Source organism: Bos indicus x Bos taurus, chromosome 4, assembly GCF_003369695.1.
Source record: "Bos indicus x Bos taurus breed Angus x Brahman F1 hybrid chromosome 4, Bos_hybrid_MaternalHap_v2.0, whole genome shotgun sequence".
NCBI lineage: Eukaryota > Metazoa > Chordata > Mammalia > Artiodactyla > Bovidae > Bos > Bos indicus x Bos taurus.
The window spans coordinates 54,856,527-54,881,376 of NC_040079.1; the positions used below are offsets into that span (position 1 = coordinate 54,856,527).

Sequence of the window (24,850 nt, forward strand, 5' to 3'; positions counted from 1 at the left end):
AGCCACACTTCATAAAGTCGAGAATGTCAGGTCCACATTGACCAAAATAAAGACCTGCTGATCCCTAGAGCTCCAATGCCAATTTGGAGACGTTCGCCTTCTGGAAAACCCCTGTCTTGGCCAGGAGGCAATCAATCAGAGATGTAACCACCTCCATCTGGCACATTATGACATGGAACCTTACTATTAACACATTTGTGATTCATCTTGTCCCAACGAGTGGTGCCAGGGATCAAACCACATCCTCCCTCCCCGTGGCAGCTGGGAGCACTCTAGCTTCCCAGCATGCAGAGTTAACACATTGGCTCCTGTGATATCGCAAGTAACAATTCTTTTAATTATCACACCTTCCCTCCCCCTCCCCACCTACTCCACAGACATTTTGGCACCATGGGGATATTTTGCAGCCGGCAATCAGTACTTTTCTTAATTGACTGAGTATGTTCCGATAGCATGGAAGCTGTTATTATCCACTATCATACGAAAGGGGCAGTTGCTTGATGCTAAGTTCTGTAGCTATAACCCTACATTGGTTTGGGAGCTTTTACTTCCATAAGGATGCTCTAGTGTTCATTCATGCTTCTGTAAGGATGCTCTAGTGTTCGTTAAAAAAAAATTCATTTCTCCTAATTGTCCATACATTCATATGTCCTTAGGATTGAATTCAAGGTCTTTCCCATTCTGGCCTCAGTCCATCTTGACAGTCTCAACTCCTTTCCCACAGCCCAGATTGCATATATTGGGGTTTCTCTGCATCCCCTAGCATTCCCCACTTTTACATCTTTGTAGCTGCATTGCTTGCTTTTCACAGAATTCACTTCCAATTTTCTTTTCTACCTGCAAAAGTCATCCACACTTCAAGGTCTTAGTTCTATTATTGCCTCTTCTATCATCTCTTCTAAGAACCGTATTCCCTGGAGTACTCCTTCTTTAGTGCTCCCATAAATTTTGATATGCCTTTACCATAGGCCTGAACATAGTTTGCCTTGAATTGTAATTAGTTGGTGCAAAACGTATGTCCCTAACTAAACTTCTATTTATTTTAAGCATTCTTTGCCTACATCTCTGTAGCCATGTCTTGACTAGGGCTTGATATCACATCTGTGGAGTGGTTAGCATTGGAAATAAGATTAAGGAATGAGGATAAACCTGTATTGAGTATTCTATGTGCTGAACATCACACACAGCACTTCACATTCTTAACTCACCCTTAAAACTACTATCGGAATAAGTGGATTTTACTCCCATTTTACAGATGAGGGAACTGAGGCTTAGAGAAGATAAGTAATTGAATCAAGATAACCTAACTATTGAATGGCTGAACTAGGATTCACAGATCTATCTGATTCAAAAACTTTTATTCCTGCCAAAACATTCCTCTATTTCCCTAGCAAAATCTTTAATGTTATGTTAGAATAAAGATACAACCATAATATTAAAATGTAGATAGAATTAGATTTATAATTCATGAAAGCACCCTCTCCTTCTAAGGAAATATTAAAATCAAAGTATATTAGTATGATTGACATGATCCACACCAAAATAGAGCAGGGGCAAACCAAAGTTTTTGAATTAAGCAGAGGTTGAGTTTATTTAAATCCAGGCTTAATAATAATAATAATTAGTAGTAGTATCATTATATAAAACATCACAGAACTATGCTAGATGAAAATAAACAAGAGTATGCTCTTTGATACCCCTTTTAAAACTTAATTTTTTGTTTAGCAAAACAAATGATACGTTTTGGGGTGTTTTCAGAGGATAGCGTGTGTCATATATGAAACCAGCAATCATTTATTTTAGCCTGCTGCTGCTGCTGCTAAGTCGCTTTAGTCGTGTCCGACTCTGTGCGATCCCATAGATGGCAGCCCACCAGGCCCCCCCGTTCCTGGGATTCTCCAGGCAAGAACACTGGAGTGGGTTGTCATTTCCTTCTCCAATGCATGAAAGTGAAAAGTGAAAGTGAAGTCTCTCAGTCATGTCCGACTCTTAGTGACCCCATGGACTGCAGCCTACCAGGCTCTTCCGTCCATGGGATTTTCCAGGCAAGAGTACTGGAGTGGGGTGCCATTGCATGAGGTTGTTTTGAAAGAGAATTATAAAATCGATCTTTCACAGGCCTTTTTTTTTTTTTTGAGCCTGGAGAGGTGATTATGGAAGGAATGGAGGGTGTAGCTAAGAGTAAATAAGGGAAGAGAAAGAGGATACATTTCAGGTTTTTTTTAAAATCACATGATTTATGCCCTATTCTTGGGCTTCCTGGGTGACTCAGTGAGTAAAGAATCCACCTACAATGCAAGAGACATAAGAGACGTGGGTTTGATTCTCTGGGTCAGGAAGATCTCCTGGAGGAGGAAATGGCCACCAACTCCAGTATTCTTTCCTGGAGAATCCCATGGACACAGGAGCCTGACAGGCTACAGTCTATAAGGTAGCAAAGAGATGGATGTGACTGAAGCAACTGAGTACACGTGTATCCATGCCCTATTTGCCCCACTCAACCTCAGTGAGCTCAACCTCACCACTTTCCCCTACTCCTTTCAAGGTCCCTTTAATTACTGACCAAGTGCTAGTATAAAACCATACAAGGTGAATATCGCGTTAAGAAACTAGGCCATTAATAAGGGAGTTTGTGTTTTGCCATAAGTCCAAGGTGAAATGAAATCAATGTGAAGATCAAAGGGTTGGGGGAGTGCATGGGGAAAAGCTTAGCTTCCCAACCTTCTTTTCAGGAATCTTTTGGGAGGAAGATCCCAGTTCCTGTCTTGTGTAGCAAACATTTGCCTGTATGATAAGCACAAGGCTCAAGAAAAGTTTGAGGAAATGAAAAGGAAACTGGTGCTAGAAGAGGCTTTGAATATTAGGGTTTTTCCTCTCATATCTGATCTTTTTTTTAATTACTTTTTTTTATTGAAGGATAATTGCTTTACAGAATTTTGCTGTTTTCTGTCAAACTTCAACATGAATCAGCCATGCTGCTGCTACTGCTGCTAAGTTCCTTCAGTCGTGTCCGACTCTGTGCAACCCCATAGACGCCCTCCTACCAGGCTCCTCTGTCCCTGGGATTCTCCAAGGACAAGAACACTGGAGTAGGTTGCCATTTCCTTCTCCAATGCATGAAAGTGAAAAGTCAAAGTGAAGTTGCTCAGTCGTGTCCGACTCTTAGTTACCCCATGGACTACAGCCTACCAGGCTCCTCCATCCATGGGATTTTCCAGGCAAGAGTACTGGAGTGGGGTGCCATTGCCTTCTAGGTATACATATATCCCCTCCCTTTTGAAACTCCCTCCCATCTCCCTCCCCATCCCACTCTAGGTTGATACAGAGCCCCTGTTTGAGTTTCCTGAGCCATACAGCAAATTCCCATCGGCTATCTATTTATTTTGAGTGTTCACCCCACTTTGGAAAGAGAGTTGGCATTTTCCCCTCTTAGTCTTCCCTGGGAAAGTTGAAGCCAGAGGTGAGACTGGTTCTTCTCCCTGGGAAGAGAGGTTAGAGCGTGGCTCCAAGCCAGAGCAGCTGAGAATTTGATTGGTTTCTTCTGCTGCCAACTCTAGTCTGCTCTGATGCCCACACAGACTTCAGCGATGATATCTGACATGGTCTATTTCCTTCAGCATGTGCAGTTTGCCCACCTGCATGGCAATCACACAAGTTTAACCTTGGTTATGGTCTGATGCATTAACCGATAAAATTTAAAGTTTATTTTTAAAAAGATAACATGTTACAAATTTATAAATATTCTACTTTCATTAAATGACTTTCTTTTAAAAATGTACAGAGTCTACAAATTCAGAGCTCTGTTTCAATAACTACTGTTCCTATTGTATTAATAGATAATATTATTAGTGTAAATTCTTGCCTCCTGAACAACATGACTATTTCAAAAACCAATGTTTGCTCTTTGCTAGCTGCAAAGTGACGAAATTATGATTCCTAGCTGTCCAAAAGCCCTAGCATGCATACCCTGGTAATCTAGTGGGGGACCTGACACTTATTTGAAACTCAGAAAGTATTTATTTAATGGGTAAGTGAGACAACAAAGATTTCTCAAGAGGGCTGTATGTCTGCCTATGAAAAAAAGAAAAAACCAAGCCCCTTTGTAAATGTCTTCATAGTGCAATGACATGACAAATAGAGTAAACAGAGAAACTCATGATGGCCAAGCTCTAAAGGCTTAAATAAAACCAAGGCCACTTAAATAAAATTTTGCAAAGATAAGGCAGTGCAGTACCATGGATTTCTGTTGACCTGACTTGATAATGATAAAAAGCTTTGAATATAGAAGAATAAAAAAATGGTATGCCCATCAGACTATTATTTTCAAATATTAATATCAAATAATGTATCAGCTGGGGATTTAATCTGAAAAATTATAAATTTACATGGAGATATTGAATGAAAGAATGAACCAAAATATTTTTGGCAAAGTATATCTTTTTCTGTTTATTTTCCTTCGTACATATTACAACTCTTCCTACACTTTCCAATACCTTAATATATTTTTTCACAAAATAAAATTTTATATCAGATAAACTAACAAATCTAATAAGTTCAGTTTACTCTTGGCAGCTACCCTGATGGTAATTTCTATCCTTGGTTTCCTCTGGATAGAATGATTTCTAAGCTTGCTATCAAACTGTCATCCTCGAGGATTTTCCTTGCCCTTTTTTTTTTCCCCTACATCTTTGATTATCCTTTTCCTAGAGCTCATTTCTTTCTTTGGGTACCCCCTTTTCTCAGAGAACCTCCTCTAGTGATTTCATTAGATAAAAAAAATGTTTAATCAGGAAACAAATGTCTATTCTCAGTGTGTCTTTCTAATCAACTAGATGGTGCCCCCTAATACCTGATGGACAGTGATCACTTTAGGATGTCTTAGTGTCACCAACTCTTCATGTTTTTTCACTTCAGCTTGAAGGACCTCCACTAGTTTTTCTCATAGGGCAGGTATACTAGTGATGTTGTTGTTCAGTCACTCAATTGTGTCTGACTCTGCAACTCCATGGACTGCAGCACACCAGGCTTCCCTGCCCTTCACCATCTCCCGGGTTTGCTCAAACTCATGTCCACTGAGTCACTGATGCCATCCAACCATCTCATCCTCTGTCGTCCCCTTCACTTCCTGCCTTCAATCTTTCCCAGCATCAGGATCTTTTTCAATGAGTCAACTCTTCACATCAGGGGGCCAAAGTATTGGTTTCATCTTCAGCATCAATGAATATTTGGGGTTGATTTCCTTTAGGGTTGACTGATTTGATCTTCTTGCAGTCTAAGCGACTCTCAGGAGTCTTCTCTAGCACCACAATTCAAAAGCATCAGTTCTTTAGCATGCAGCCTTCTTTATGGTCAAGCTCTCAAATCCACACATGATTGTGGGAAAAACCATAGCTTTGACTATGCAGACCTTTGTTGACAAAGTAATGTCTCTGTTTTTTAATATGCTGTTTAGGTTTGTCATAGCTTTCCTTCCACGGAGCAACCGTCTTTTAATTTCATTGTTGCAGTGACTGTCCACAGTGATTTTGGAGTCCAAGAAAAATAAAATCTGTCACTGCTTCTACTTTTTCCTCTTCTGTTTGCCACTAAGTGATGGGATCAGATACTGTGATCTTAGTTTTTTTTAATATTGAGTTTTAAGCCATATGTACAGTCTTCCAGATCCATAGGAATATATTGGAGGTTTTCAACATCTTCTATGGATATTAGTCAGCTTCATGTTTGCCCCAAGTGGAATCACCATCTCAGGTAACTGCAATGTTAAACAATTCTCGTTGGTTGTTTTTGACAAATACCCTGATAATGTGACTTTTCCTCACTTAAGGATGTGTGAGTAAGATCAAATAAAAACAACTTTACTGAATGGGGCTCTACCAGAGAGCTGCCAGCCAGGTCAACTAATGACAATTCTCTAGGAATGGGGCTTTTCTGGGAACTTCACACTTTTTATGCTTCCTCTAGTAACTACTAAGGCTTCTGGTTTTCACAGCTATTGTTGCTGGTTTTCAAGGCTAATACAGAACTGGGGGAAAATGATGAGATTAGGGTAAGTTAAAATGCCACAAAATTCACTATTCTTATTTATATCCAGGTTTTTTTTCCCTTGAATAAATGCTTCTTAAGCTGTTACAAAATTTATAGAGTTCGGAAAAAGTTAATTTTGAAAAATTTTGCCAGTGTTCTTGTGCTTTTATATAGAAATGGGGTTTGAGAGGCTATTTTTCCATCACTCCAGAAGTACTTCTCTTTATGTCTTTGTGATAAAACAAGTTTATTTACTATAGTTTTAGCAAGATATTTGTAAAGAAAAAAAATTTTATGTATTCGTTCTACCATTTTAGTCCAGGGTCTACATTTGTTGAATTATTCTGTAACAGTGGATTGAAACATTTCTACTAGTAGAATATCAGGTAGTAAGATACACCAGAAGGAAAGATATTCTTGGTTAAGGCCATCCTTCTTTTAAATCCCCATATGATCAGCAGTCTGTTTTGTTTCAGTCTAAAGCCAGATTCAGTGGTTATGTTTATATTTATGTTGTATATGCAACAGCATTCTGGACTTTCCTGAATTTGAGATAGCTTCTCAACAATGCAGATATCATTTTGAACTCTTTATTGCTCTTAGTGCAGTATAATGACATTAAGTTACATTTGAGTTATTCTTGCCATTGATAAGAGCTTCAGATTTGTCTAGTCCATAAGTGTTTCCTTACTGTTACCAGTACAATAGCTTAAGCAGTCAGACTTATACACATTTTTTCAGATGCTAAATTATTGTGGATTTAAGTGACTTGCTACAAACCAACCAACTAGTATGCACCAAGGTTAGAAGTTGAATTCAGGTCATCTATATTAAGATTTAGAGACCTCTTCACTATACCATCCAATGTCCTTGACTCCAGGTATCATGGCCTTTCAGATTGTTATTTAGTCCAAACCATCCAGTGCTTAAAATACCTATGTAATCTCCAATATTTTCTTAAGCACCTAAAGTAAGGAGGATGGAGAAGTCATTTCATCAATATTTCCAATAAAATTATGCTTTATAAAGGAAGATTAGAGCTAGTGATCTTTGTTTTTCATGGAGAGCAGGGTGTGGAAGAAAATAGAGATTCAACTTTAGCTCATTAGCTTCTTTTTTAAAAAAACCTGCATGCAGGTTTGCAGATTTATACTTTTTCTAGTAATTTAACAAATATTTATTCAACACCTATTATGTATCCAGAGCTTTAAATAATACAAAGTCTCCACAAAAGGAAGAAATGACATACAATTAATAGGTGTATACATCTTATCTTATAAATAGAACAATTTTCTGTTTTGTCCAATACTGTATGCCCAGATCCTTAGGACATACCCAGATCCTGATATATAATGTGTTCAATAAACATTTATATAATTAATTAACCAATAAGGTAATCTTAAAGGTTATAAAAAATAAAATGGAGTAATAGAGTATAGGGTGTTCTGGCACATTACATTAGGTGGTTAGGAAAGATTCTCTGAAGACAGGGGATTGGACATGCTTGTCATCTGATTTTAGAACAATCATTGCTCATTTTTTTAAAAAACCTACTTCAGAAACAAACACTGAGAAAACTCTTGACTCAGAAATTCCATTTATCCCTTCTCCTGCATTGCAGGTGGATTCTTTATCTCTGAACCACCGGGGAAGCCCCCTTCAGATCACAAGGAACCCTGGAATGTCATTTCTTATCCCCCAGAGTAGAATGCCAGGACCTCACTTCAGGTCCACTGCTAATGTTTTGTATCACCATCAGCCAAGGGATTAAACAGATATTTCTTTTTAAATATAAGCTGTAGGCTTGAGAGTGCTCCTTAGTTTAAGTTAATTTTTATTGATTTCCTTAAGAAGCATTAGAGTGACTTCCAGAAAGTATATATTGTTTGGCAAAACTCTAGAAATTACCATAATCCAGAATTTAGTTCTTAGAAAATAAAGTGATACAGATTCATATGTTGCCAATATGTTCTTCTTTCTTCTTTGGACATGGGTGTAAGACTGATTGGTGAAATACCAAAGATTTAATACGTGTGCTTTCACGGGAAAAGCATGAACATGAGATCAGGTCACACTGTTTGTGTAATCTATGGAAAGTTATTTGTGGTCCACAAACCCCAGTGTTTCCATTTTATGATGGGCTGATGAGATCTAACCATGCTGGGCAGTTGTAAGGGTCAGAAACAATATGTACAGGACATCACGAACAGTAGTGGCACACAATAAATAGCGGCTATTAGTACTGTTATTACTATGGATTCATCTTGAAAGTCATTTGTAAATCCTCTTCTGTCATTTCTATGGACAAAGATATGTAGACATGCTAAGTGACTATCAAGAGACAGTCTTTAGTTAGTACTCTCTTAAGCAAAATGAGACATTAACTGATTAAAACAAATGGAAGTCTTCCCTTTGATTTTTATAAGCAAAGTTTGTGTAATTACATAGACTTTCATTTTCAGATATGATCCAGATTATTACTCGTAATATACTAAGTTACTAATTAAGGAATAATACAAGCCGTGCATTAGAGTTTACTGAGAATTCTAATTCAGTTTTCTATAAAGAGGCCTAGCTGCTACACAGTGCTTTGACAGTATTACAAGATACCTACTGTACATACAAACATGGAAATTATTATAATTCTTACAATTTTCACAAATTATGGTTTGTTATCAATGTATGTTGGTTGAGACGGTAAAGAATCTGCTTGCAAAGCAATAGACCCAGGTTCAGTCCCTGGGTCAGAAAGATCCCCTGGAGAAGGGCATAGCAACCCACTTCAGCATTATTGCTTGGAAATTCAAGGATAAAGGAGCCTCATGGGCTAGTATATGGAGTTGCAAAGAGTAGAACACAACTGAGCGACTAACACTATCAATATATTGTTAATAGTAACAGTATCTTGAACTGATCAGGATTTTCAGTTGTGACTCTTTCTTGATTTTGTAAAGTAAATTATTGTCAATTTACTTTTTTCATTTATACTATTTATGATTAGCCCTTAATATCCTGCTGCTGCTGCTGCTAAGTTGCTTCAGTCATGTCTGACTCTGTGCGAACCCAGAGACGGCAGCCCACCAGGCTCCCCCATCCCTGAGATTCTCCAGGCAAGAACACTGGAGTGGGTTGCCATTTCCTTCTCCAATGCATGAAAGTGAAAAGTGAAAGTGAAGTCGCCGAGTCGTGTCCGACTCTTCGCGACCCCATGGACTGCAGCCTACCATGGTCCTCCGTCCATGGTATTTTCCAGGCAAGAGTACTGGAGTGGGGTGCCATTGCCTTCTCTAGCTTAATATCCTCGGAAAATCCCATGGATGGAGGAGCCTGGTAGGCTGCAGTCCATGGGGTCACTAAGATTCAGGCACGACTGAGCGACTTCACTTTCACTTTTCACTTTCATGCATTGGAGAAGGAAATGGCAACCCACTCCAGTGTTCTTGCCTGGAGAATCCCAGGAACGGGGGAGCCTGGTGGGCTGCCGTCTAGGGGTCGCACAGAGTCGGACACGACTGAAGCGACTTAGCAGCAGCAGCAGCAGTAGCTTAATATCCTAGTGATGAATATTTATAAATTTGGCCTATTGCCTTCAATAATTAGATTTTTAACATTAGGTGCTAACATTTGTTCATGAATCATTCCTACCATTTATCTTAGATTAGGTTCCCCAGGAAGAATCTTTGTAAAAGATTTGTCTTAGACTGATTTATTAGGAAGTATTCCCTGAAAAAACAGTAGAGGGGTGTAAAGTAGGACTGGCAACAGAATAAGGTAATTCACTTTTTAACACACTCTTCCACACACTGATAAAGATCTAATTTTTTTCGTCATCTCTGATTCCACAGGCACTATCTGTTATTTTAGCTTTGAAAAGAGCTATGACCTTAAATCACAGAGTAGATTCCCTAGATATCTGGGAGAGTAGTTTTCATGTTTTTCTTTTTTTCTGGTTTCCTCTGTGCCCAAAGCAAGAAACAGCATGAGAATCAGTACAAGTGAATGAGACAAAACCCACAAGTCCAAAAAGGTTTCTCAAATGCGTATGTTGGCAGTGTAAAAACATTAGCTTGTCTTTTAAACAACTGTCAGAATCCCAAACCTTTCCTGCCTATTTTTTGCCTTTCCAAATCTGAGTACTTCATTAATAAAAAAGAATGATTTTAATCTTGGTAGTTTGCATATACGGTGTGTCTGTCCTGGTCACATTCCAATCTAGATAATTATATCTTCTCTTCCTCAAACCCCCTGTTGCTTATATTCCAAGTGGCATTCTTCTTTCCTTTTTAACCAAGGGCTTCCAGACATCACCCTGAGATGGTAAACAGCTGGAGGGAGCTACCCCAGAGATAGCTGCACATCAGCGGCAGTTGTGCTCATCCCAGTATAATTTATCTATCAACTTGTTCAATTTTTAAATTCCTTGGCATGCTTCAGGGAGAAAAGCCTAGAGAAGGGAAAGTCCTATTGTTACTCCTATAACCTCAATAGATTTGGAGCACTGCTCTAATTAAAATGGAGACAACACCAGCAATTAAAAAGTGATAGGCCTGTGCAGAGAGGATAATTAATATGGAGTTTTTCAATATCAAGTATTTCTTTGATAACCTATAATGAAATTAGCCTCAAGTTTTAGATGTCAAGGTGTCATACCTCAGTGCAGCATTAAGCATTTCTAAGTTACACAAGAGGGGTGTTGAGATATATATAACCAAATACCTTTAGTAATTTACTTAAAATCTATATCAGCATAAAATCAAAAGTATCTTGACTTTTGTGAATAACACTGCACTGTAGGTGGAAAGAACAGAGTTCAGACCAATTATTTCAGAGGAAACATATTCTGATTGGTCTCCTCCATTAACAGTCACTCTTTAGACAAGTCCCTTACCTTTCACATCATTCAATGTGCCATTTCTAAAGAAAAAATATCACTATATTCTCTTGTAATTTTCTGGTTTATGTTTTTGCCTCATTCCTGCTCTCACAGTATTTTAGGGACAGTGCTTTACCTAAAATAAATTCAGTAAATTTGACTGACAAAGTGAACATTAAGTATCTGAATTTCAGATGAGAATATTTGACTTCAGAAGAAAGGCACTTAAACATACTTCTAACGTAAGTCACGACTTCCCTTTCACTTTTCACTTTCATGCATTGGAGAAGGAAATGGCGACCCACTCCAGTGTTCTTGCCTGGAGAATCCCAGGGACGGCGGAGCCTGGTGGGCTGCCGTCTATGGGGTCGCACAGAGTCGGACACGACTGAAGTGCCTTAGCAGCAGCAGCAGCAACACAAGTCACTTCAGGAAAAGAAAATAAATTCCCTCTTTTATTTGTATGATAACAAGGGAAAGGCTTCCCAGGTATCTCAGTGGTAAAGAATCCACCTGCTAATGCAGGAGACACTCGAAACTTGGGTTCAATCTCTGGATCAGGAAGATCCCCTGGAGGAGGAAATGGCAACCCACTCCAGTATTCTTGCCTGGAAAACCCCGTGGACAGAGGAGCCTAGCAACCCATGGGGTCACAAAGAGTTAGATACAGCTTAGCAACTGAGCACATACATGTGCAAGGGAAATGACAGGGGAAAGCAATTTCAGAACATCATTATTCATTGATATTAGAGAAATTGTACATGCTCTTCAGACATTCCCTGGGATACTAAGGAAGGCTAGAGAAGACAGAAGCCAACTGGTTCACAAATGCTTAGGATTCACATGCCTTTTTGGTACTCATTAGTGTTATGAGAGCAAAGACTTTGATGTCTGAATCCAGATCAAAGGTATAACCATGTCTCCAAACTTAAGAACTTTTCAGTTTTGTGTGTCTCTCTCCAGTCACCACCTAGTTTGCCCCTCTTCCCAATATAACCAATATCCCATAACAAATAATTAGGGTTGTCTATAGGAAAATGGAAAGAGGGCAAGTTTACATTATTCTTTGGGAGATTCCGCTCATGTCCTTTGCTTTTAATAAACAACACTGCTAAAGGCAGTGGGTTTTGCTAACTCTTGGTACACAAGTTTCACAAATGTTTATTTGTTGATCCATAGCCTAATTTCAAGACAAAATGCCTCTGCAGAGTCCTTCCTTTTCCTTGGAGAAGGTAGAGATGATGTCAGAAAAGGCTTTGAGCCAAGAAAATAAAAGGCAGTCAAAAACGCCAAGGCAGATTTCAGGAACTTCCCTTCCTTAATTTGCTTACAGTGTAGAACTCCATAATTAAAGTTGAATATAAACACTTGCCAGCAATTATTTCTAATCTGTGAATGAGGAAACCAAGACTCATAAAAGTCAAGTAACTTGGTCAAGTTCACCCAGCTGGCAAGTGTTGGCTAACCCTAACCCAGATCTCTGTGACTCCAAATGGAGTGCCCTGACCAAATTCTGTGTGGCAAATAACTTATTGGATGTAACTTTATTGCAAAATGAGTTTTGCTGATGCAGATTGAATTTTATTAGAAGCCAAAGCAGATAAAATGTTTTATCACATGTGTCATGATGGAGGGTTTGATGCAAAGCATTTCAATATTCATGCTGTTAGACTTGATTACTCACTATCTTGTAGTATGTCTGAGAGAGGAAATCCTCTCTGCTCTTCTCCCTGTTCACTTCCGTCTTCTTATAATTTCTAAAATATATACCCTCATTATCTTTAATATGGATATATTATTAACCATAAATATCTTTAAAAATAGATTTAGTCCTCCTCCTCTTCTTTGTCTATAAATACATGCAGGTTATCTTCTTCATGTCTAGGTAGGCTTTAGTGGAACATATTGAGCCAATATGCATACTCAGATATTTAGGGGTGGGCATAGGTTTCTAGTTAGTTCAGGCAATCAAATTGTTGTCACTATAAAATGGAAGGCTTACTGACTACATTTCTAGCCCACCCCTCATACTTTACATATACGGCGAGAAAGGCCCACAAGGTTAGTGACTCATTTCGAAGCCAGTGATGATTAGTGACAAATCCAGACCCAAGACTCTTCTAAATCAATTCTGAGTATTTTATGATTAACCATGTGCAACATGTTCCCCAATTATTCTTTTTTTAAATGATATCTGTAAAGGTAAATTTAAGCAGGTGATAGAATTTGATGGCAGAAAAAATGTCTGATTCTTTTCAATCCCCAGAATTTACCTTATGTGCCCAGTACAGAGCAAACATTCATGTTGCTGGGAAAACCAATGATCAAGTAGTTTTTAAACAAAGCAACCTCTTCTTCAAACAGTTAAAAATTTGAGTAAGCTTTCCTTAGAATTTTTTTTAATATTTTCTTTATGAAGTTATTTTTATAAATGCTTAATTGAAAATAAAATGGTTTCACCTTAAATTCAAACATGATATATATTTCAGATTAAGCTACACTGGATGTATTAAGAAGGTTCTTTAATTACATATACTTGGTGATGATAAAAAAATCTTGAGTAAACTTTGTTAAGACTTCTTTATGGCAAAATTTGTAATTTTTCCAATGTTAAAAGGAACCCAAGTTTATTCTAAAATCAAAGAACAAACAGAAGTTCAAGTGGGTTGCAAACTTGGCAAAAACATGTACTACCAAGAAAAAAAGAATTCAGCCTCAAAATCTGTTACTGCTGTATGTATCTTCTGGTTTTTCTTTTGTAAAAACAAAGGCCAGGAAAAAAAGAATCATAACATCACACAAAGCAATGGAAGTTACTTTGTGTAACAAAAGACATTAAAATTGCTTGCTTGAAATTAAGCCAGTTGTATAATTCCTTTCAAAAAGTCGATTCGAAATAGGCCATCTTGTGACCAGGCTTCCCAGATGGTGCAGTGGTAAAGAATCTGCCAGCCAATACAGGGTTCGATCCCTAGGTGGGGAAGATCCCATGGAGGAGGAAATGGTAACCCACTCCAGTATTCTTGCCTAGAAAATCCAGTGACAGGGGAGCCTGGCATGGGGTTGCATGGAGTTGCAAAGAGATGGACACTGAGCGTGCACACACACAGCTTATGACCACAATCATGCGTTAGGTTTGGGTGTTGTAACCTTATTCTGAGCAATATGATTAACAACATTCCAATTACAGTCACTAATCTGGTGCTACTAGGTAGAAATAAGATTTTCTAATATACTTGTGTTTGCATTTTACTATTTATAGATCCGTGATTATCTTTCTCCTTTGTTATCATGTCTTCCTTTGCTATCATGAATATCACAAAGATACCTACGACAGCTTCATTTGATTTTTTCCTCCCTGTAATAGGTATTCAGAATTTCTCTTCTGAATAGTTTTTAGATTTGAATCCAAATAGTTTACTCGTGTCGGTGAAATCATGCTTTAAGGGAAAAGACAGTGTTACTGAAACCCCAGATAAAGGGACTTAGTTTCAAAAGTGTCCAAAGGCTCTTGTGAGAAGGACATTTTTACTTTGTAAGGGCTACTGACATCCTCAGAGTTCATTCTCAGAACATGAGACTGTGAACTTCTGCAGAGGAGAGATACAATGTTATTTACATGGTATCCCCTAAATCTAGAACACTGCCTACCTCACAGTAAGCACTCAATAGATATTTCTGGAATAAATGAATAAATACATCAAGCTATTTTTTTTTCCTAGACAGCGGCTAGTCATCAGCTTTAAGATTACTTTATTTCATTGCTTAGGAGGCATGCCTTGTGAATTATGTGTTCCTAAAACATATGTTGAAAAAGATGTTCTAGTGTATTTTTTTTCTAGTGTATTTTTATTGTTATTAAATTAAAAGGCACTTTAGTAATTTTTCTTTACCATCTATTTTACCCATAATCTGTGCCTTGTCCACTAAACAAGTTCCTCACAGGCTGGACTGTGTCTTTCAACTCTCTTCATTCCACCAGTGCCTGGCACAGAGTAGCAAATTAGTAATATAGTTGTTAAATAAATGAATGGGAATATATAAAATAATTTTATCAGACTTTAAAATGACTTAGAAGTAATAAAAAATAATACTGATAGTGCAAAAATAAGAAGGTAATATGAAATACATTCTTTAGACAAACATCAAAATGAACAGGACAGAGAGGTGAAAGAGATTAAATATGACAGATATGGACGTTAGTGTCCAGTCCTCTGTCGATCTTTTCTCCAAACTAGGGTGGGTTCAGGTCCCTAAAAACCCTAATCCCCTTTCTATTAAAAGGAAACTAATTAGGATTAAAATAAAAAGATACAATGCTACGTGTTTTATACTAGATTTGCAAAATATTTTTAATTGTCTGGTTGATTGTACAGGATGTTACACTCGGACAAAAAGGCAATAGCATATTCAAAAGAGTTTAACTGAAGAGATCTTTGAAAAAAAACTATTCGCTGAGGTGAGCTGAATTCAGGGCACCTATAAGATATGGGGAAGCACCCCTAGGCTAGCAAGAGCAGAAAGCCATGACCACTCCTAGGTCTGAAAATACAGTGGGAAAGAATCATGTTGCTGGAGCCTGGTAAAAGTGAAAGCCTTGGAAGAAAAACATCTTACCTGGAGATTTCATCATAAAGCAGTGCAGGTATTTTCAAATGGGTCCCTGAAGGAGGTTGTGGTAGATAGGTACTCAATATTCTTTCTCCTGCTCTTCAGTCTCTACTGGTGCCTCCCACTCAATGAGCACAAGTGAAAACCTGGAATGCGTGCATGGGTGCTCAGTCACTTCGGTGATGTCCAACTCTTTGCAACCCCATGAACTGTAGCCCACCAGGCTCCTCTGTCCATGGGATTCTCCAGGCAAGAATACTGGAGTGGGTTACCATGCCCTTCTCCAGGGAACCTTTCCTAACCCAGGGATCAAACCTGTAACTCCTGCATTGCAGTAGGATACTTTACCCACTGAATCACCTGGGAAGCCCCAACCTGGAGTTTAGAAAGGGCAAAATAACTGGAATAGTGACAATAAAAGCCAGGGAGGGCAAGTAGAGGGTGGCCAACACACAACTGGCTTCCCTGAGAGTTTCCCCCTTGTCCCCAGCACAGCCACAGGTCCTCCATCTGTCCCCTAGAATGCAGTTAGACAAAAATCATAACTCTGATTCTTGATGAAAATTTTAGTTCTCCAGCTTGGTAAACCCAAACTTTTTTTCCATTCTCATCCTGGATTATTACTTTTTCAAAAATTATATTTTTAACAAATAGTTTTTCCTTATAAGTGTAAGAAAATCAGATCTAATTTGGATTGTTGTTCAGTTGCTAAATTGTGTCCAACTCTTTGCGACCCCATGGACCCTAGTCCACCAGGCTTCTCTGTCCATGGAATTCTCCAGGCAAGAATACTGGAGTGGGTAGCCATTCTCTTCTCCAGCAGATCTTTCCAGCCCGGGGATCAAACCTGGGTCTCCTGCATTTACCATCTGAGCTAGGGAAGCCCAAAACACACTATATGCCTTTGAATTATGGGAATGGATTGCCGTTTCCTGCTCCAGGGGATCTTCCCTACCCAGGAATTGAACCCAGGTCCCCACCCCCACATTGCAGGCAGATTCTTTACCATCTGAGCCACCAGGGAAACCTTAATGAATTACAAGAAGGCAAAAACAAGTCTAAGAAGTTATAGTCCAACTGGCAAAAGAATAATCATTGAAAATTAATCATACTAATGATACTAACAAATATTGAGTGCCAGGCACTAGGCTAAGTATTTTACATTATCTCCTTAAATCCCCATTTATGTTTCTGAGAAAGCTATATATGATGCAGGTCAAAAGCAGGTCAGCTTAAATGTGAAATTATGTTCTTTATTAATACAACAATAGAATAGCAAATAGATTGTAACTTATGTTCCAATTCTCATTGATTAGTATTAGCCTTTAATAATGTTGAACTGATAAATATTCTGAGGCTGAATCCAAGCTCATCAGAAAAGAATAGCATGGAATATTAGTGATGCTTACTTTCTAAATAAAAGAGAGAAAGAAGATTTGTATCAAGTACACCATGTGTGTATTACATCAATCACAATTATAAAATTAGATAACATAAAATTATAAACAGTAAGACCAAGTGAATATTTTATGAAGTAGCTATAGATATAATAAATGAATCCAAGAAAGAAAAGCTTCAAAGGTCATTAAAAAATTAACCACATTTAAAATAAAGAATCACAGAAAAGTTTAAAGAAAAATGAGTCAGCAAAAATAGGCCAAAAAGTACACTAATGCAAACCAAAAGAAAATGAAAATTCCAACATTATTATTATTAGAGTAGAATTCAAGTAGAAAAAAGTATATACTAAAACTAATAAAATAAGGCCAAAGCTATGACAAGAGGCAGAAACTTAATCTTTCTTTAGAGACTACAGAATGAAAATAAATTATTTATTTGACTGATGACATTAGAAAATAAGTAAGAAAAAGAAAGTATTTCCATTAATTCAAGAAGTAGGAATTTTAAAATGTCAGTAACTATTGTAGACATTAAAAGGTGTCAAAGAATTTCATCTTTTAAGATGCTCCATGATTAGTGGTTTTATGGCTGAGCACTTTTAAAAGTTTAAGGAAGTGATACCACTTAAACTTTCTAAGCTGATTAGAAAGCATAGAAAGGAAAAAGAAAAAAGAGAAACCTATCTGGTTATTCTTTATACAAGTGGCACAATTATGATACCAAAATCTGAAAAAGAAATTCATGTGCTTACAAACACACACATGAACAAACAAACTCACACACACAAATTATAAAGAATTTTTGATAAAGAAAAATTCACAGTACATTATGTGAAAAGAAGCAAAATATATACTGTCTATGTTATGATTATCACTTTATAAAACATATATATACATTTGAACTGTGGTGTTGGAGAAGACTCTTGAGAGTCCCTTGAACCTCAAGGAGATCCAACTAGTCCATCCTAAAGGAAATCAGTCCTGACTATTCATTGGAAGGACTGATGCTGAAGCTGAAACTCCAATACTTTGGCAACCTGATGCGAAGAACTGACTCATTGGAAAAGATCCTGATGCTGTGAAAGATCGAAGGCAGGAGGAGAGGGGGGATGACAGAGGATGAGATGGTTGGATGGCATCACCAAATCAATGGACATGAGTTCGAGCAAGTTCCAAGAGTTGGTGATGGACAGGGAAGCCTGCCATGCTACATTCCATGGGATCGCAAAGAGTCAGACACGACTGAGTGACTGAACTGAACTGATACATGTGCACAAACAAAATGTAATGGATTGAAATAGATACATATTACTTCCCTGAATGGTTAGATTAAATGTAATTTTTATTTTCTTTTGTATGCTTTTTCATTTTTCAAATTTTTTTACCATTATGTATTACTTTTATAATGTTTCTATAATGGTATTAAGCCAAAAGATTATAGAGAAACAGCTCTGTTTATTGACAGCTCTTTTAATGATAAAGGAAGGTTATTCTGACTAAAGAACAAAGGAGAAATTGCTCAACATGGAGCAACAAACAAAAAAACAGAAAAAAAAAAAAAAAAGGAGGAAGAGAGGGAGAGGGAGTGGAGAAGGGGGAAAAGGCAAAAGGAAAAGGAAGGATTCCCAGGTAGTAAGAAAGAGATTAACAAAAATGTCAGCAGGGCGCTAATGGAAGTTACCAAATCCTTAGGTACTGGGGTAGCCAAAGTGTGGGTTTTTCCCTAACGCTTTATGGAAAACCCCTAACAAATGTTTTGGCCAACCCAATATAAATCTTCATACGATAAAACCCCTCTGCCTCCAGCCTTCTGGCATCAGATCAGATCAGATCAGTCACTCAGTCGTGTCCGACTCTTTGCGACCCCATGAATCACAGCACGCCAGGCCTCCCTGTCCATCACCAACTCCCGGAGTTCACTCAGACTCATGTCCACTGAGTCAGTGATGCCATCCAGCCATCTCATCCTCTGTCATCCCCTTCTCCTCTTGCCCCCAATCCCTCCCAGCATCAGAGTCTTTTCCAATGAGTCAGCTCTTTGCATGAGGTGGCCAAAGTACTGGAGTTTCAGCTTTAGCATCATTCCTTCCAAAGAAATCCCAGGGCTGATCTCCTTCAGAATGGACTGGTTGGATCTCCTTGCAGTCCAAGGGACTGTCAAGAGTCTTCTCCAATACCACAGTTCAAAAGCATCAATTCTTCAGCGCTCAGCCTTCTTCACAGTCCAACTCTCACATCCATACATGACTACAGGAAAAACCATAGCCTTGACTAGACGAACCTTTGTTGGCAAAGTAATGTCTCTGCTTTTGAATATGCTATCTACGTTGGTCATAACTTTCTTTCCAAGAAGTAAGCGTCTTTTAATTTCATGGCTGCAGTCACCATCTGCAGTGATTTTGGAGCCCAGAAATAAAGTCTGACACTGTTTCCACTGTTTCCCCATCTATTTCCCATGAAGTGATGGGACCGAATGCCATGATCTTCGTTTTCTGAATGTTGAGCTTCAAGCCAACTTTTTCACTCTCCACTTTCACTTTCATCAAGAGGCTTTTGAGTTCCTCTTCACTTTCTGCCATAAGGGTGGTGTCATCTGCATATCTGAGGTTATTGATATTTCTCCTGGCAATCTTGATTCCAGCTTGTGTTTCTTCCAGTCCAGCGTTTCTCATGATGTACTCTGCATAAAAGTTAAATAAACAGGGTGACAATATACAGCCTTGACATACTCCCTTTCCTATTTGGAACCAGTCTGTTGTTCCATGTCCAGTTCTAACTGTTGCTTCCTGACCTGTATACAAATTTCTAAAAAGGCAGATCAGGTGGTCTGGTATTCCCATCTCTTTCAGACTTTTCCACAGTTTATTGTGATCCACACAGTCAAAGGCTTTGGCATAGTCAATAAAGCAGAAATAGATGTTTTTCTGGAACTCTCTTGCTTTTTCCATGATCCAGCGGATGTTGGCAATTTTATCTCTGGTTCCTCTGCCTTTTCTAAAACCAGCTTGAACATCAGGAAGTTCACGGTTCACGTATTGCTGAAGCCTGGCTTGGAGAATTTTTGCATTACTTTACTTCCTTTAATTTTTTAATTAATTAATAATTAATAATAAATAAATTAATTAACTTTTAATTTATTTAATTTAATTTATTTAATTTACATTACTTTGCTTCCTTCTGGCATAGAAGGAAGAATTAAATCACTTCAAGTATATCTGCCACAATCACAAATATTCTCAGCCTTTGTTCATTCTATACTCTAGTCAAGATAAATATAAGCTCTGTGAAAGTGTTAGTCACTCAGTCATGTCCAACTGTTTGTGACCCCATGTACTGTAAGCCCACCAGGCTCCTCTATCAATGGGATTTTCCTGTCAAGAATACTGGAGTGGGTTGCCATTTCCTTCTCCAGGGGATCTTTCCAATCCAGGGATTGAACCTGGGTCTCTTGTATTGCTGGAAGATTCTTTACCATCTGAGCTGTACTTTTGTTGATGTGTCTTTGGAGTTTCTAGAGCAGTGTAGGATCCTGCAAGATCCAGTGAACATTCGTTAAATGGAAGAATGGAGCCTGCAAGTGAGCATCCTCAGGCTCTGTCTCATGGCCTGTTCTCATCAGAATGTTAACACGGACTTGGCCAACAGCAGGAGTGTGTTTCAAACCCATAGATATCACAGAGCTTTCAGAATGCAGGTCAAAATCATCCTTGACAGGATGGAACCATGGTCCCAGATTAGCTAGGTCAAATTTTGTAAGAATACAAGGGACTAATCTCAGTACAACTCAACGTTGCAAACACAGCCTCTGACTAGACTAACCTTAGGCTGTGTGTGTAGAAATGAAATATCGAGAGGAGGGAAAGACAGTCTTGCTCAGCTCTGTACTGGTCAGACCATGTCTCAATCACTGAGTCTAGTTCTGGGTGCCCAGTTTTATAGCAAATATTTTTAAGTAAGTGCTTATTAAGAAGTACAAAACACAAATGGCCTGGAGACCCTGCCCTCTGAGGGCTGATTTAAGGGGGTCTGAGGAGATTAACAGGTGATGGACAGGGAGGCCTGGAGTGCTGCAGTTCATGGGGTCGCAAAGAGTCAGACACAACTGAGCGACTGAACTGAGCTGAGGAGATTAAAGGTGAGGAGAAAAGCCTGTACATGAGAGCTGCCTTGAGGAAAATGGGTCAAACACTTTCAGTATAACTCCATGGAGTGAACTATGACCAACAAATGGAAAGTGCTAAAGTAGATTTGGCTCAATATAAAGAGGTATTTTCTATAAGGTATGATACACTCTGACTATACAGGAGTAGGTCTCTGTCACCACAAGTGGGCGAGCACCAGCTAGATGACCATCTATAAGAAATATTCTGGAAGCGACTCTTGCACTGAATGGTAGGTGGCACCAAGAAGGCTTCCAACCTGGGGGACCAACTGGCCCATAGAGAGGTTTTGTTTGTTCTACAAGTGAATTTTTATAAATGCCTTTGGGTGACAAACACTCTGGAGCCCAAACCATCCACACTGCTCGCTATTGTCTTGAATCTTGCTGCTTCACATACTTTTGTGAACTGCTCAGCTTCCACGGGCATTTGAGTTTGCATAATCTGAAAGGCACAGTCCAGTTTGAAGATAATTTGCCTCTGAGATGCAACTTCACCATGGAGCTGTCACGGAATTTTCTACCATTGTGCAATGGAAGAGAAAAGACTTGACAAAGAGATAGGTAAAGTAGAATAGATCCGTGAAGGTGGGAACCCCAAGCAGCCTAAGGTTGAACCATTTCTTTTGCTCTGCACAACAAAGTGTACATCACACCTCGAAAGTGAACGTGAAACTGAAAGTCACTCAGTCGTGTCCAGCTCTTTGTGACCCCATGGACTGAATTCTCCAGGCCAGAATACTGGCGTGGGTAGCCTTTCCCTTCTCCAGGGGATCATACCAACCCAGGGATCAAACCCAGGTCTCCCGCACTGCAGGCAGATTCTTTACTACTGAGCCACCTTAAAGACTCCTTAACACTTCTTAACACTCCTTAAACACTCCTTTCTCTCCCATCCTTTATTTATGTTTCAATTCCATAGGCTTCTTTCTTCCTGAGCCTCTAGGATTCAGAGTTTTTATCAGTAACTCAGCTCAGAAAAGCAGCCCCTTCTTGTTGACTTGAACTTCCCGCGTGGCACTAGTGGTAAAGAACTCCTCTACCAGGGCAAGAGACATAAGAGACACAGGTTCCCTCCTTGGATCTGGACCATCTCCTGGAAGAAGGCATGGCAACCCACTCAAGTACTCTTGCCTGGAGAATCCCATGGACAGAGGAGCCTAGAGGGCTACAGTCCATAGTGTTGCAAAGAGTTGGATGAGACTTAGCAAGCACTCGTGTTGACTTATCTGCTTAAGCCATTCAGACACTCTTGTCAAACCCTGACTCTTCTGTGCTGTGGTTGATGTAATGCTGCCACCTGGTGATTATTTGGACAAAGTGCCTGAGGCATCAGTCTCTCAGGCAGAAATGTTTCACACTCCTGAGTTGGTGAAGCAATCTTGCCTGGGCAGATTCTAGCTAATTGGAAGGGTAAAATCTTAACTCTGCGAGGACAGCTCTGTGCTGAAAAAGATAATTTCTAATAAATATTAATAATGGAGCTTATTAATGATATTTAATGATGACATTAGTAATGATTTAGCCAACTCATTGAAAAAGACCCTGATGCTGGGAAAGATTGAAGGCAAAAGGAGAAGGGGGCAACAGAGGATGAAATCATTAGATAGCATCACTGACTCAGTGAGCAAACTCCAGGAGATAGTGGAGGACAGGGAAGCCTGGTGTGCTGCAGTCCATGGGGTCAAAGAGTCGGACACAATTTAATGACTGAACAACAGCAATGATTGAGTTGTGATAGAGAATATAATATCAAGATATGTCCTGCAGTAAAACTGTGCATATAATTGCATCATCTTTTCCATGTCCATAAATTCTTCATGTGTATATTACTGGAGAGTATCCTCTTTGCAACCCCAGAAGCAACATTATCAACAAATTTACTTTTTTCCCCATGAGGAAACAGAGAGAGTAAGTGACATACCCAAGACCACACTGCTAGTAAGTAAGAGAGTCAGAATCTTAACCCAGTAGATCTGGATCCAGGTTTTCTAGAGGACTCAGTTATGGAGGCAAATTAGATCTTTGTACATTGTAAAGAATTCAAGGCCCTCCCCACCCCCACCCCCAGCACTATGGGACTGGCAGAGTGGGAGAATCAGCAGTCTAAGGGCATGACAAACCCACTATGGGGTTGGTGGTGGTTTGAAACAGGATCTGCCCAGTAGGAGAGGATTTGAATAACAATAAGGGGGAAAGGAGGTAGGGGTAAGGGATAAGGAATAAGTAAGTCAAGGTCCCAGTCTAGTGGAGTAAGGAAGAGCTATGACTCCCTGGGCTTATTAAGTGCATAGGGAAAATCCTATTGGAGATGATGAGGCTTCTAAAGTTCCACCTGTCTTGGCCTCAGTAGTTTCAGGAACTGGGTTGATGGCCTGCGGGTGCAGGCACTAATTCCATTACTCTTGCCAGACAGTAATGGAATACATTGTCTTCTAAGTCATGCCCTCCCTCATATTACATACTAGGTGTAAGGGTGAGGGGAGTGCTAAATGATATACATTTGTCTTTGTCTGTTTGCTTAATCATCCATTATAGCCATCCTGGACTAGGCAATTTCTCATTCTTTGTATCATGTAATTCCTACCACTCTAAGAGAACATTCAGAATTCACAAACCCAGTTTTGAGATGTTTATCATCAAGTTGCCAAAAAAGGGTGGGTTATAGGCAGGTAGATTTTTAGTTTCCTGAAGAAACTAAACTGTTAGTAAATTGAACCACATTTTCTTGGTGACTTGCTCAAAATGATTCAGATGCATGTATTTGACCTCTAAAATACAAGATAAATAAAGTTCTACTCTAGATAGAGGGGGCTTTCCTGGTGGCTCAGAGAGTAAACAATCTGCCTGCAATACAAGAGACACAGGTTTGATCCCTGAGTCGGGAAGATCCCCTAGAGAAGGGAATGTCAGCCCCCTCCAGTATTCTTACCCGGAGAATTCCATGGACAGGGGAGCCTGGTGTGCTACGATCCAAGGGGTCACAGAGAGTTGGATGTGACTGAGCAACTAATACACACATTGGAGAGAATTATGCCCAATTCCACCATCAAAGAGAAGTTCTAATTCACTTAAATCAGTTTCAGGGGTTATTTTTGCTTATTATAGGTGTTTGTGATTTACACAAGTACAGTTAACTAAACCTAACAGTTATATAAATATATTCCTTTTAAAGGAAATTACTCTCTACTTTTTAGGGCTTCATGTTTGCGGGCTTTTATTTTCATTTTGACCAGATTGTCTTGAACCTACAAGCATGTAGATGGATGGGCTCTAACCTATAATTCTGTTCTAGTGCTCTAATATATCATTTCACCCAAGAGTTATGAGAAAGGGAAAGAATGGCAACAATTTTATATGGAGCTTATATTCTAGAATAGCTATTGCTTAGGCATTATCTTGGAGAAGGCAATGGCACCCCACTCCAGTACTCTTGCCTGGAAAATCCCATGGATGGAAGAGCCTGGAAGGCTGCAGTCCATGGGGTCGCTGAGGGTCAGACATGACTGAGCGACTTCACTTTCACTTTTCACTTTCATGCATTGGAGAAGGAAATGGCAACCCACTCCAGTGTTCTTGCCTGGAGAATCCCAGGGACGGGGGAGCCTGGTGGGCTGCCGTCTATGGGGTCGCACAGAGTCGGACACGACTGAAGTGACTTAGCAGGCATTATCTGGAAAGTTTAAAGAATAGTGATGTACCAGGAGTCCTTCACAGGCTGTGGCACAAATCTTGAGCCAAAACAAATATAGCAAAAGTGAAAAATTGCAGACTCTGTTTTGG

General features: G+C 39.1%; 1 protein-coding gene across 1 annotated transcript in view; it reads left to right on the forward strand.

Annotated features, from left to right (window-relative positions):
• Window positions 1-24,850, forward strand: part of ITPRID1 (ITPR interacting domain containing 1) — a 108,551-nt gene that overhangs the window by 69,118 nt on the left and 14,583 nt on the right. The gene's annotated exons all lie outside the window — the stretch shown is intronic.